Raw genomic sequence first — 12,491 nt, 5'->3', positions numbered from 1 at the left:
GTCATACAAAAGAATTTGACATGTCCTCTTGGTTTTTTTTTTTTTTTCACTTACTAACTACTAAGTTTGTCCAGAAGTTGATTTGAAAATGTTTTTAAAATTGTTGTTTATTAAATATTTCCCAGATATATATAAATTTTTTCAATCAATTTCAAATTTTCTCCCTCCCTTCTGCCTTTCCCTTTTCTTTGAGAAGGCAAGCAATTTGATTTTGATTATATATGTAAGGTTATGACAAAGATATATTTCTATGTTAGTCCTGTTGCAAAAGAAAATAGAAACAAAATTTCAAAAACAAAGTTAAAAAGTATGCTTCAATCTATATTCAGAGTTCATCAGTTATCTTTGAGAATATAAATCTTACTGATCAGAGAAATGCAAATTAAGACAACTCTGAGATACCATTACACACCTGTCAGATTGGCTAAGATGACAGGAACAAATAATGACGAATGTTGGAGGGGATGTGGGAAAACTGGGACACTGATACATTGTTGGTGGAGTTGTGAAAAAAATCCAACCATTCTGGAGAACAATTTGGAACTATGCCCAAAAAGTTATCAAACTGTGCATACCCTTTGACCCAGCTGTACTACTACTGGGCTTATATCCCAAGGAAATACTAAAGAAGGGAAAGGGACCCGTATGTGCCAAAATGTTTGTGGCAGCTCTTTCTGTAGTGACTAGAAACTGGAAAATGAATGGATGTCCATCAATTGGAGAATGGTTGGGCAAATGGTATATGAAGGTTATGGAATATTATTGCTCTGTAAGAAATGACCAGCAGGAGGAATACAGAGAGGCTTGGAGAGACTTACATCAACTGATGCTGAGTGAAATGAATAGAACCAGAAGATCACTGTACACTTCAATGTTGTATGAAGATGTATTCTGATGGAAGTGGATATCTTCAACATAAAGAAGATCCAACTCACTTCCAGTTGATCAATGATGGACAGTAACAACTACACCCAGAGAAGGAACACTGGGAAGTGAATGTAAATTGTTAGCACTACTGTCTGTCTACCCAGGTTACTTACACCTTCGGAATCTAATACTTAACGTGCAATAAGAAAATGGGATTTGCACACATATACTGTATCTAGGTTATATTGTAACAGAGGTAAAATGTATGGGATTGGCTGTCATCTAGGGGAGGGAGTAGAGGAAGGGAGGGGATAATTTGGAAAAATGAATACAAGGGATAATGTTATTAAAAAATTACTCATGCATATGTACTGTCAAAAATTTTATAATTATAAAATAAAAAAAAGAGAGAATATAAGTCTTTTGGAATTGTCTTGAATCATTGTTCTAATCATTGTAACTAAGTCTTTTACAGTTGATCATCCTTATATTATTGTTGTTATTCTGTACAATGTTTTACTAGTTTTATTCAATTTACTCCGCATGAATGCCTTCCTATTTTTTCTGAAACTATACTGTTCATCATTTATTATAATAAAACAGCATTTGATCATAGTCATATACCACAACTTGTTTAGTCATTCCTGAACTGATGGACATTCCCTCAATTTCCAATTCTTTGCTACTACAAAAAAAAAAGAATTGCTGCAAATATTTTTATATTAATAGGCCTTTTCCCCTTTTCTTTGATCTATTTGGGATATAGGTCTAGTAATGGCATTGCTGGGTCAAAGCTTATGCACAATTTTTATAGATCTTTGGGCATAATTCCAAATTGCTCTCTAGAATGATTGGAATAGTTTACAATTCCCCCCAACAATGTATGTATCCCAATTTTCCTACATCCTTTCCAGCATTTATAATTTTCCTTTCCTATCATGTTAGCCAATATGATAGATCTGAAGTATTTCTCAGAATTGTTTTAATTTCCATTTCTCTAATCAGCATAATTTATAGCAATTTTTCATGTGACTGTTGATAGCTTTGAGTTTTTCTTCTAAAAACTGCTTGTTTATATCTTTTGAACATTTATCAAATGGGGAGGGCTCTTTTTTTAATATATAAATTTGACTCAATTCTCACTATATTTGAGAAATGAGGCTTTTATTAGAAAATTTGCTACAATTTTTTTTCTCAGTTTTTTGTTTTCTTTCTTATTTTGGAGACACTAGTTTTGTTTGTGCAAAAGCTTTTTAATTTCCTATAATTAAAATGGTCTTTTTTGTTTCCTATAATCACTTCTATTTCTTATTTATCTTAAACTCTTCCCTTATCCATAGATCTGACAAATACATTTTCCCATGTTCTTCCCATTTGCTTATGATTTCCAGCCTTATTTCTAAATCATTTATTCTGGAAGTGATTTTCATGTGACTTACTTAGGATGGATTTTGTGAAGTTTTCCCAACATAGTTTTTTGTTTGTTTGTTTGTTTGTTTATGAAACTCACCTCAAGGTCCACCAGAATGTTAATTATGATTGTGACTAAACCAAAAAAAGGTCTCAGGTAGATGTCACACCATACTATCAGTAAAGGAACAAACTTGCCACATTCACACTCTGTTTCACATCCAGGGTTACATTTCCAAGATTGTGGGTACATTTCAATGAATCTTTGCATAGGCAAATACTTTTCCCTTTTAAAAAAGCAATGATAAAATCAAATAATAAGATAAAGAATTAGTTGGATATCCATTCCATTTTACTCCCCACTATCATTCTTCTGCCTCCTCAATTCCCCAGGCATGAATTGAAAAAAATTTAGTGTGACTCATCCACACTCCACAGCTTATTCTACTGAATTCTTAGCTACTCATTCATACATTCAATTTTTTTTTCTTTCATAGGATTGTAGGATTTAGAGGCAGAAACGGGCTTGGAGATAATTTTATTGAAACACAGGCATATACTCATGTACATGCACATACACTCACACACACATGCACACACTTTATAGATGAGGAAATTAAGGATCAGAGAAACTGATTTCCCCAAAGTAGTAAGTAGCATTAATTCATTTATTCCCATTAAATAATATATACTGGTTGCCTACTATATGTGAGATACTATGTAGAGGATATAGATATGAAAAAGATATCATAGTTTCTGGAGTCAGAAAGATTGCAATCTAATAGGGAAAATAAGGCAAATACATGAATAGCTATAATACAAAGCAAAATGTCATAAGTTCCAATAATAGTACTGAGGGATTCAGAAGAGATATAACATTGAGTTTGGAGCAGGGAATCATTAAAGAAGGAATTGTTACATTTAAGTTAGGGCTTGAAGAATGGTTAGGATCTCAATAAGTATGAAGAGGATATTAAGGGCAGAGAAAACAGAATGAGCAAAGGAAAAGATGATAAGTTTTAAGTTCATTGGCCAATAGTGAGATATGTATTTTGGGTGGAGAATAGTGGGAGATAAAGCTGATGGAGAATCTTAAATAGATTATGTTCTGATGCCACTAAGGAACAATTGAGGGACTTTTAGCAGGAGAAGGACAAGATCTGACAATAAACTATATCTACCATTCGTGAACAGAATGAATTGAAAATGGAATAGATTAAGGAAAATTGGAAAGCTGTTGCAATGAACAAAGCCAAGAGAGTTGGAGCCACAGTATGGTAGCATGAACAGAAAGGAGAAGAAAAATTATCTGTGAGAGACATTGTAGATTTCTATCAATAGTTCTTCACATGTTTACAGGACATATCCATCCAGATGTACCACCAATACTTCAAAATCAATAGGTCTAGAATCTAGTTTATTTCCCCCTTAAACTTATTCCTCATTCTCAATTCATTATTTGTATTTATAACTTCACTTTCACCCAGTATCCCATATTTTGAGTTATCTTTGGGGTTATTTTTGACTCTTGCATCTTCACCTCTCATATCTAATTGATTGCATTGAGCTCAAAATTAGGATTATGGTTCCAGCTCCAAAGCATATCTTATATCAATTTCTTCTTCTCACAGCCCTAGTAAAACCCTAATTATTAATAGCCTTCTAATTGGCCTTTCCATCTCTACCCTATGTCCCTTCCAGTCTATCTTTCATATAATTACCAGAATAATCTTTCTTATATTTAAATCTAGAGATTATCATTCTGTTCAAAAACTTTCAGTGGTGTCTTATTACTTGCCAAAAAAAATTCAGACTCCAGCTTGTCATTCAAGACCTTCCAGAAACTATCATAACCTTAACTTTATAGTTTTATATCATGTTATTTCTATCTATATAGTCCATGTTTCAAAGTAGACTCTATCCTTTCCCCATCATGCACCAAGACATATATTCTTCTGAATTCCTTAATTTCAACAAGAATTCAGTTCAATAAAAATTTACTAAGCTTTACTATGTGATAGACCCTGTGCTAGGTGTTAGGAATAGAAGACAAAAACATTCCTCAAGCTTATATTCAACTGAACTTCTTCTAGCACAAAAATATTTCATTACCTTATTAAACACAATTTGTTCAACCATTCTTCATTATTATTAGTTTGGGGGGATTTTTTGCCCCCAAAAGAATACTGCCATGAATATTTTGCTCTATGCAGGACCTTTCGTTTCATTGCTAACTTATCTGTTATATATACAATGGGGTATATCTATTATTCAGTCATTGAGTCGTATTCAACTCTACCTGACCCCATATGGGGTCTTCTTGGCAAAGATATTGGAATGGTTTGCCATTTCCTTCACCTGTGGATTAGGCAAACAAAGGTTATGTGACTTGTCTAGTGTTATATAGCTAATGATTTGAACTCAGATCTTCTTCCTCCAAGCACAATGTTCTACCCATTGAACCATCTGGCAGTCTTTAGAGAGCCATATACTAGAAGTAATTTTGTCACAATTCCCTTTTTCCCCCCAGAACAGTTGGACCAATTTACAGCTACATCAATAGTGTGTTCCTGTGTCTGCCCATAGCCCCTCCAACGTTAATTGTTTTGATTTTTTTTTTTTTGGTCATCTTGACCAATTTAGTAGTGGTTATAGGAAACCTCAGAATAGTTTTAACTCACATTTCTCTTATTTTCAGTGATTTAGAAACAGATTTGTTGATAGTTGTAGTTGTTAATCATTTGTACTTCCCTTGAAAACTATTTTTATCCTTTGACCTATACTATTCTTTCCAGAAATTAAAGCCAAAACTTCCAGTCATATTGACCTACTTAGGGTTGCTTGTGCTTTCATTTTCTCTCCTCAGTGCTTAAGCTGTCCACCAGGCCTGAAATAATGTCACCTCACTTCTGCCTCTTCTTCAAAGCTCAGCTCAAATGCCACAATATGGCAATATTAGGACTTTCTTAATCTTCTCAATTGCTAGTGCCCCATCCCATTACTTTGCACTTATCTGGCATATATTTTATATTTACTTATATGTTGTTTCTTTTTCAAATTCTGTATGCTCATTGCCCAGGACATAGAAGGCTCTCAATAAATGTTTGCTGTTGGGAGAGAAGAGAGAAAAGATGATAGCTTGAGCTATAGTAGCGCTTATAAAGTTTTTATTAGCATAGGGAAGATGATCATATTTGTAGAAAAAAAGAAAAAACCCAATGGAGGGAGAAGGATTAATTAATTAATGCAACAAAATTAACCATATAAGAATCAAGCAAATGTGAATATAACATCACACTCTACATTTTCTAACTTTGGTTAATATCTTTCATTCAGAGGACACATATGATGCAACCATAAAGGACTCATGTCTAGTCCTAGGTTTTGTTTGGGTCTTAGTTCTTTCTCTTAGAACCAGTTGGGAGTTCTTTAGGCTCCAAGACTGATATAGTCTAAATATTCACAATCCTTTTAAAACATATTTCCGTATTTGTAGTTGTGCAAGAAAAATTAGTTCAAAAGGGAAAAAAACACAAGAAAGAAAAAAACAAACAAAAAACAACGAAAATACTATGCTTTCATCCACATTAGTCTCCATAGTTCTCTCTCTGGATGCAAATAACCCTTTCCATCACAAATCTATTGGAATTGCCTTGAATCACCTCATTGTTGAAAAGAACCACATCCACCACAGTTGATCATCACATAATCTTGTTATGGTGTACAATGGTCTCTTGGTTCTGTTGACTTCACTTAGCATCTGTTCATGTAAATCTTTCCAGGCTATTTTGAAATAAGTCTTCTCATCATTTCTTATAGATCAATAATATTCCATTTTATTCATATACCATAATTTATTCAGCCATTTCTCAACTGATGATTTTTCCTCCATTTCCAGTTCCTTGCCAGGACTTTTATCTTTCATTCTTTTTTAAATTTTCATTGATTTCTAAGCAACAAAATTCTTGAACGTTCTGATTTCCTGAATATATTTGGCTCTATGAAAGCAGTCATCTGTTGCATTGATTACCTTGACCCTTCAGTTGTCAGCCAATGCGTTTATGATTGGTTTGCCTGGCATTTTATCATATTTTTTAACTTCTTACTGATATATGATAGATTTTTTTTTTAGTTCTGCCATTATGCCATTATGAGGGAGCCAATGTCTATTTTCCTCTTTCCTTTTTGTCCCCTACCCCTATATACATTAGCCCATATGAGTATGTTTCTAAGAACATACATATAAGGGGGGAAAGTAAATAAAAACCAGGAATAATCCATCAAGATAAATAATAATTGGTACTTAGAAATTTAAGTAGTTGTAGACCATGTGACATCTAACTTCCTTGATCAACTTATCTATACCTTAACCTAAGCTTGGCTTGATCAATATTCCTTTTCTACCCAGAAGCTCTTTTTCCTTATTGTCCCATGGAGCTCTTCACCATAGTAATATAACAAAAAATTTTCTGATCCACACATTTGTGATTCACCCAATTTCAAGCAAATTCCTGGGACAAATGTACATTTCCACTTTTTTTCTTAGCCAATTTACATGCTATCTAAAGGACTTTAGTGTCTATCCACATTATTTCTTTCCCTCTAAGTTTTATCTGCTAGATGATTTTTTCTTCATCCTTTCAAAGCTCAAAATAATTCAGTCTTATACGAAACTGCTCTCAAAATTCACAATAGGCAATCACTTTATTTTTGAGGGTTCCTTGAGAGAATGGTAAGTCTGTGGTCACCTGAATGTCATAGCTTGTCCAGTAGTTAGAACCTGGCTGTGAAGCTATCTGGGAATGAGATCCAGGTCCAAGTAACCCTGCTACTGGGGAAAGCTGAGATTATTGAATCTCTTGAGCTCAGGAGTTCTGAGCTGCAGTGTGCTGAGTCAATAGTGGTGGCATTAAGCCTAGAGCCAATGTGGTAAGCAGTTGGAGCTAGCTCCAGTACACAGCTGGCAGTTAAGTGTGTTGTTGACATTCCTTGATATCTCCTTTCAATGTCCGTCTTCAGAAATCCATAAATTAATAGATTATGAGAGCCAGAAGGGGCCTTGGAAATCACCTCGTTTAATCACTTCTTATTACAGATGGGAAATTCAATTTTCTTAGGTTCTGTTCTTATGTTTTTGGTTATTAGGGATGTGTTTTGTTCTTGATCCTAGATCTCCCTCTCTCACCTGGGCTAGAAGATGGGTGGCTACTCACAATCTAATCCCAATGATGATTGACATAGGAACTTTGATCTGCCCTGTTTCCAACCTAGGCTAGGAAGTCTGGTATGCACAGGAGAGAATCAAGAGACTAGTCTTCACTAAAACCAGAAACTGTTGCTATTGAAAAGTGTGGAAGCATATAGCTCTAGAGCCTCTATTTGTGTGATAAAATATTAATATTTAATATTACGACAGTGTCCCTAGTCTGAAATCTTTGTAACCAAGATCTAAACCATTTCTAAATAGAAGCTAAGTCAAAGCACAGGGAAGAATACTGATCTCCTTGACAACAGAATTGGGGTAGTTAAAAGGCCAAGGCCAGAGCCCCTTTGAATATCCAATTAAAAGCAGTATTTTTTTTTTTCTATCCTTGACCTCATTGAATAGGTTTAGGAAAATAATTCTGTCTGTCCAAGTTATTCGATTTGTTCTTTATAGGTTATTTAAAAAAACAAATAAACAAAAAAACTCAAGCCAAAACTTTAGTTCCTTAGTTTAATCTTTCTATAAAATTGTGTCTGTCTCAGCTCTATAAATTGTCAGTAGAAAATAGCTTGTGTTAGATAGATTCCACAAAAATAGGAGGGGTTTCGAGAAATTTGTTTCTGACTGACTCACACCAAATAAGAATAGTGATGTTTTTTCTTTCATTGAGTATTTGCTACTTTCAGAGACATAAATTAGGAAATTATGTGATCTTTGAGAAGCAGGAGCTGGGGAGTGTCCCAGAAAGCTGTAGTTGTTCTTTTTGCTCTCATAATAAAGCCTGCCTCTGGTGCATTGTGGCCAGTTGTAGGCTATATTCTGCAGCATTCCTTTCGCCACCGTGCTGAATACTCTCAGTTCCAAAGCATTCTGTTAGCCCAGCAGAGACCACGTCAAGACAGAGATCAGAAGTATCATCTGAGAGACTTTATCAAATCCTACTTAATATAACTCTTATTGGTATTTGAATATCTTTACTAACCAGTAATTTGGGGATTTGAGACACATATGCTTGACGATTATTTTCAAACCAAATAATTTTAAAATTATAAGGCAATATATAAATAGTGGCCGAGTAGTATTTAGCACACATATCCCATATGCACTGCTGCACCAAAGATAGTACTCAGTAAATATTGTCTTTTATATTAAAACTGAAATAAAATCCAATGGCCTTTCTCCACCAATATGCATGTGGTATTTATGTGTGTGTGTGTGTGTGTGTATATATATATATATATATATATATATATATATATATGTGTGTGTGTGTGTGTGTGTGTGTGTGTGTGTGTGTGTGTGTATGTGTGTGTATATATATATATATATACATTTTATATCTATATATGCATGCATATATGTATATATACATGAGAGAAAATATAGTATAGTGGTAAAAATGATAGATGGAGTCAAAAGAATTACTCTGGAAATATTGAATAGTTAAGTGACTACTCTTGACTATACAACTAGTGTTTGTTAAAGGAAGGATTTAAATGCATGTCTTTATGACTCCAAGCCAAGCTCTCTATCTATAATGTCATGTTGCTCTCTAAAGTAATATATGTGTATACATATAAACCGCACAAACATATATATTGTTCATACGCTCACGAATTTCAGTTTCTAGATCACCTCTGGGGGATTTTTCTGCTTCTTGGATCAAATCCTGAGAAAATCTCTTTTGAGGTGTCTTGAAAAGATGTTGCCAACTCTACTCGGACAAACATGCTATTTGCAATATATCAGTCAGATTTTATGTTAATAAGCAAAATCAGAAAGAAAAAAGGAAAATTTACAGACAGTTCACAGTGACCCAGAAGGGCACTGAGTACATAAATCAATGCCTATGGAAATTACAATCTTCACCCTGGAAATCTAGCTCCAATCAAGACACCTCTCTCTCTAGCTTTCCACCCAAAGCTAGTTTCTGCTTTCAACTTTTCCATTGTGCTACCTAGCTGCCCCACTAATGCTAGTACCAAACATGTTTGGCATTTAAGGTTCTTCATAACCTGACTCTTTCCTATTTTTATATACACACACACACCCACACCCACCCACACACATACCCCTAGTCTGTCTCCCCCTTCAGAATGTATGCTTTTTGAAGGCATGGGCTGTTTTTGTTGTTGTTGTTGTTGTTGCTGCTGTTGTTGTTGGTTTGTTTTGCCTTTCTTTGTATCCCTAGTATTTAGCAGAATACCTGGAACAGAAGAGATGTTTAATAACTGCATGCTGATGAACTTTAACATCAGACACTGCCTTTCCCATACTACTGCAGAGCTGTATCCTCATAACCTTAAATATTAAGGCTTTGAAAACCAAATGAATGCAGGTGTTCCCAGCTGGTGCCTAAAGTACACTCCCAGCCTTCAGCTTTAGATTACCCATGGAAAACCCTAAAACCAATAAAATTTGGTCTCCCTAGGCTTGTTCCAGTTGTCATTTTTGTGATAAACTTAGTAAAAGAATACATTCTATGTGGAGTCTAAATTTTGCTTCTTTTGTTGGATGCCTTAAACTGGGGAAGCAATGTAATCTAGTAATCTACTGTGAATCTATTAATTAGTAACCTATTTGTTTTTTTTGGGTTTTTTTTTTTTTTTCCTGAGGCTGAGGTTAAGTGACTTGCCCAGAGTCACACACAGCTAGGAAGTGTTAAGTCTCTGAGACCAGATTTGTACTGGGGTCCTCCTGAATTCAGGGCTGGTGCTCTATCCACTGCGCCACCTAGCTACCCCATAACCTATTTGTTTTGCAGAATAACAACAATAATCTTGTTATTCTGACATGCATGTACTATGATAAAGCCACACAGATTTTCGGAATCAGCTAGTTAAACTTGCTTCAGTTGAGGCAATGGTCCAAAGTTGAATCACCTTGGTCTATAGGTAGCCAGGTGGTTAATTGCAGTTTCAGGATTAGTCTTTTTTTTTTTTTTTTTTCTGGTTCCACTAGGAGGGCTTGTTCCACCATTTTACACTTGCTCTCTTCTGATAGGGGCAGCCAAAGAGTCTTTATTTTCTTCTTCTCTCTGAATGTTTATTCCTGTGCTACTAGAAAATAACAGTCCTATATTCAGAGCAGACCAGTCCACGCACCAAATCAGTCCAATCAGCAAAGGAAGGCCCGGTGAGTGCGTGCACTGCGGGAGTCACAAAAATGCTTATTAGCTAATTGCTCACGGGGATTGCTGCCCTTTTACTCTCTTTTCACACTTAAGGCTACCAGTCTGGGTACGTTTGCATACATTTCTTCTTCAATACTTTTAGCCATTTCTGATGGGAGAAAGAAACATACGCAAAAGCACACTCCACCACTACCACCAAATCCCGAGGACTTCCCCTCTCCGGAAGGAAAGGCGGTGGGAGTGGAAAAGAGCTGTTTCGGACGCCGTTTAAAAAGGAAGACTCTACCCCTCCATCCCTGGGCCATTCTAGAAGCCGAGTAATCCCGCCATAGGATGTGCGGGATTACTTTACCGTGGCAGTACAGAGCGCTATGACTCACCCTCTGATACCAGAGACTTTTGTTTACCCGGAGGACTCCCGCTGAGTGCCGCCTGGCTCTGCTGTGCTTATGCAACCCGATCACCTTCCTTCCTAGAGCCGCTACAGGTTATTCTGAATACGTTCTCACTTCCGTGCCCCGCATGGAACCCAAGCCGCCCACCCTTTCAGAAGCCAGAAAACAAGGGCCTTAGGGGTTTTCCCGTCGGGTCAGTCCAGTTTCTCTCAGCAGAGCCAATCACAGCTTCTAACAGTCGAGCCTGCCCGGTGGCAGGTAGGAAATTCCTACTCTGGTGATTGTTCCCCCGGCACAATGAGAGACGAAGTAAACAGGATGCGTTTTCCCCGCTGCAGGGGGGAGAACGAGCCTGTAGCGGTTCCAGGGTGCGCGAGGCACCGTGGCCGGGCCTCGGGTGTCCTTGGACGAGGACGTAGGTCCATTTTCAGTGGTTATTTATACACGCACACAGGCTGAATCATAAGCCTCAGCCACCAAATGATGAAATCGAGACGATCATCCGTGCTCAGCCCAGCGGGCAGACTACCAGCGAGCAGCCAGACAGTCGAGCTGGGTAAGCCCCGACAGGCACGCACACGCTCCGTCGCCATCCCCCTTCAGGGGACTTTGCGGTGATCCCAAAGGGCTGCGGAGGAACCGAAACCCAGGGCTTGGAGAACCGAATGAAGACTTAAAGGACTCGGGTCTGGGCGGGAGCAGAGGGAAAAGGCCTCGCTACTGCGTGCACTGTACCACAGTATTCTTTCCCCAACTCTTGCCTCCGGGAAACTATTTCCTGGAACAACTCAGCGCGGGAAAAGCTCATTTCCCAGCATTATAGAGTGATTCCTAGAACTGTTCCTCTCCGGACACAAGGCTTCCTGGAACGTTTTTTTCGCCATTGGAATCTATCTAGTGAGTAAAGAGATCATCTAAACGTGGCGAGGCAAAGCTGAAAGGGATAGTGGAGATCGGCTAGCCCAGATCCCTCGTCCCCATTTTGCTGGTGAGGAACCTGAGACCAGGAAAATAAAGGGAATGTTAAGCGAAGGCTTGAGGAGAGAAAATTAACCTAGCGCTAGGGACGGATTCAGCAAGGGGGAAAACACTCCAAAGACACTGGATCACCGAGCAAGATATTAGAGCAAGGGCACTGTGGTATGGAGAGAACATCTGGTTTGGAGCCAGAAGTCCTGAGCTCTCATTAATCCTGACTGTGCCTTAATACTTAGCTGTGTAGCCATGGGCAAGTCAGTCGTTCTCTAAGCCTTAATGTGCTCATCTGTAAAATGGTGATAATAACACGTAAGAGTGTTACTTCACGGGGTTATTGTAAAAACTATGATGTAAGTAAAATTCCTTCTATACATAAAATTACATATAAATGTCAGCTATTATTCGCTGCAAAATACTGTTCCAAAAGACATTGTGACAGAATGTAGACAGTACTGACCTCAACGCCAGAAGACTTGCCTTAACACATTCTACCTGTGTTCTC

The 12,491-nt window shown here is 37.1% G+C and overlaps 1 pseudogene; it reads left to right on the top strand.

The window, feature by feature from the left end:
- Nucleotides 1-11,292, top strand: part of LOC141559641 (surfeit locus protein 6 pseudogene) — a 76,524-nt pseudogene extending 65,232 nt beyond the window's left edge.
- The last annotated feature ends 1,199 nt before the right edge of the window (nucleotides 11,293-12,491 follow it).

The sequence above is a fragment of the Sminthopsis crassicaudata genome, chromosome 3, assembly GCF_048593235.1.
Source record: "Sminthopsis crassicaudata isolate SCR6 chromosome 3, ASM4859323v1, whole genome shotgun sequence".
Lineage (NCBI taxonomy): Eukaryota > Metazoa > Chordata > Mammalia > Dasyuromorphia > Dasyuridae > Sminthopsis > Sminthopsis crassicaudata.
The sequence above is the reverse complement of the archived record's forward strand: the minus strand, read 5'-3'. Positions and strand labels throughout refer to the sequence as shown.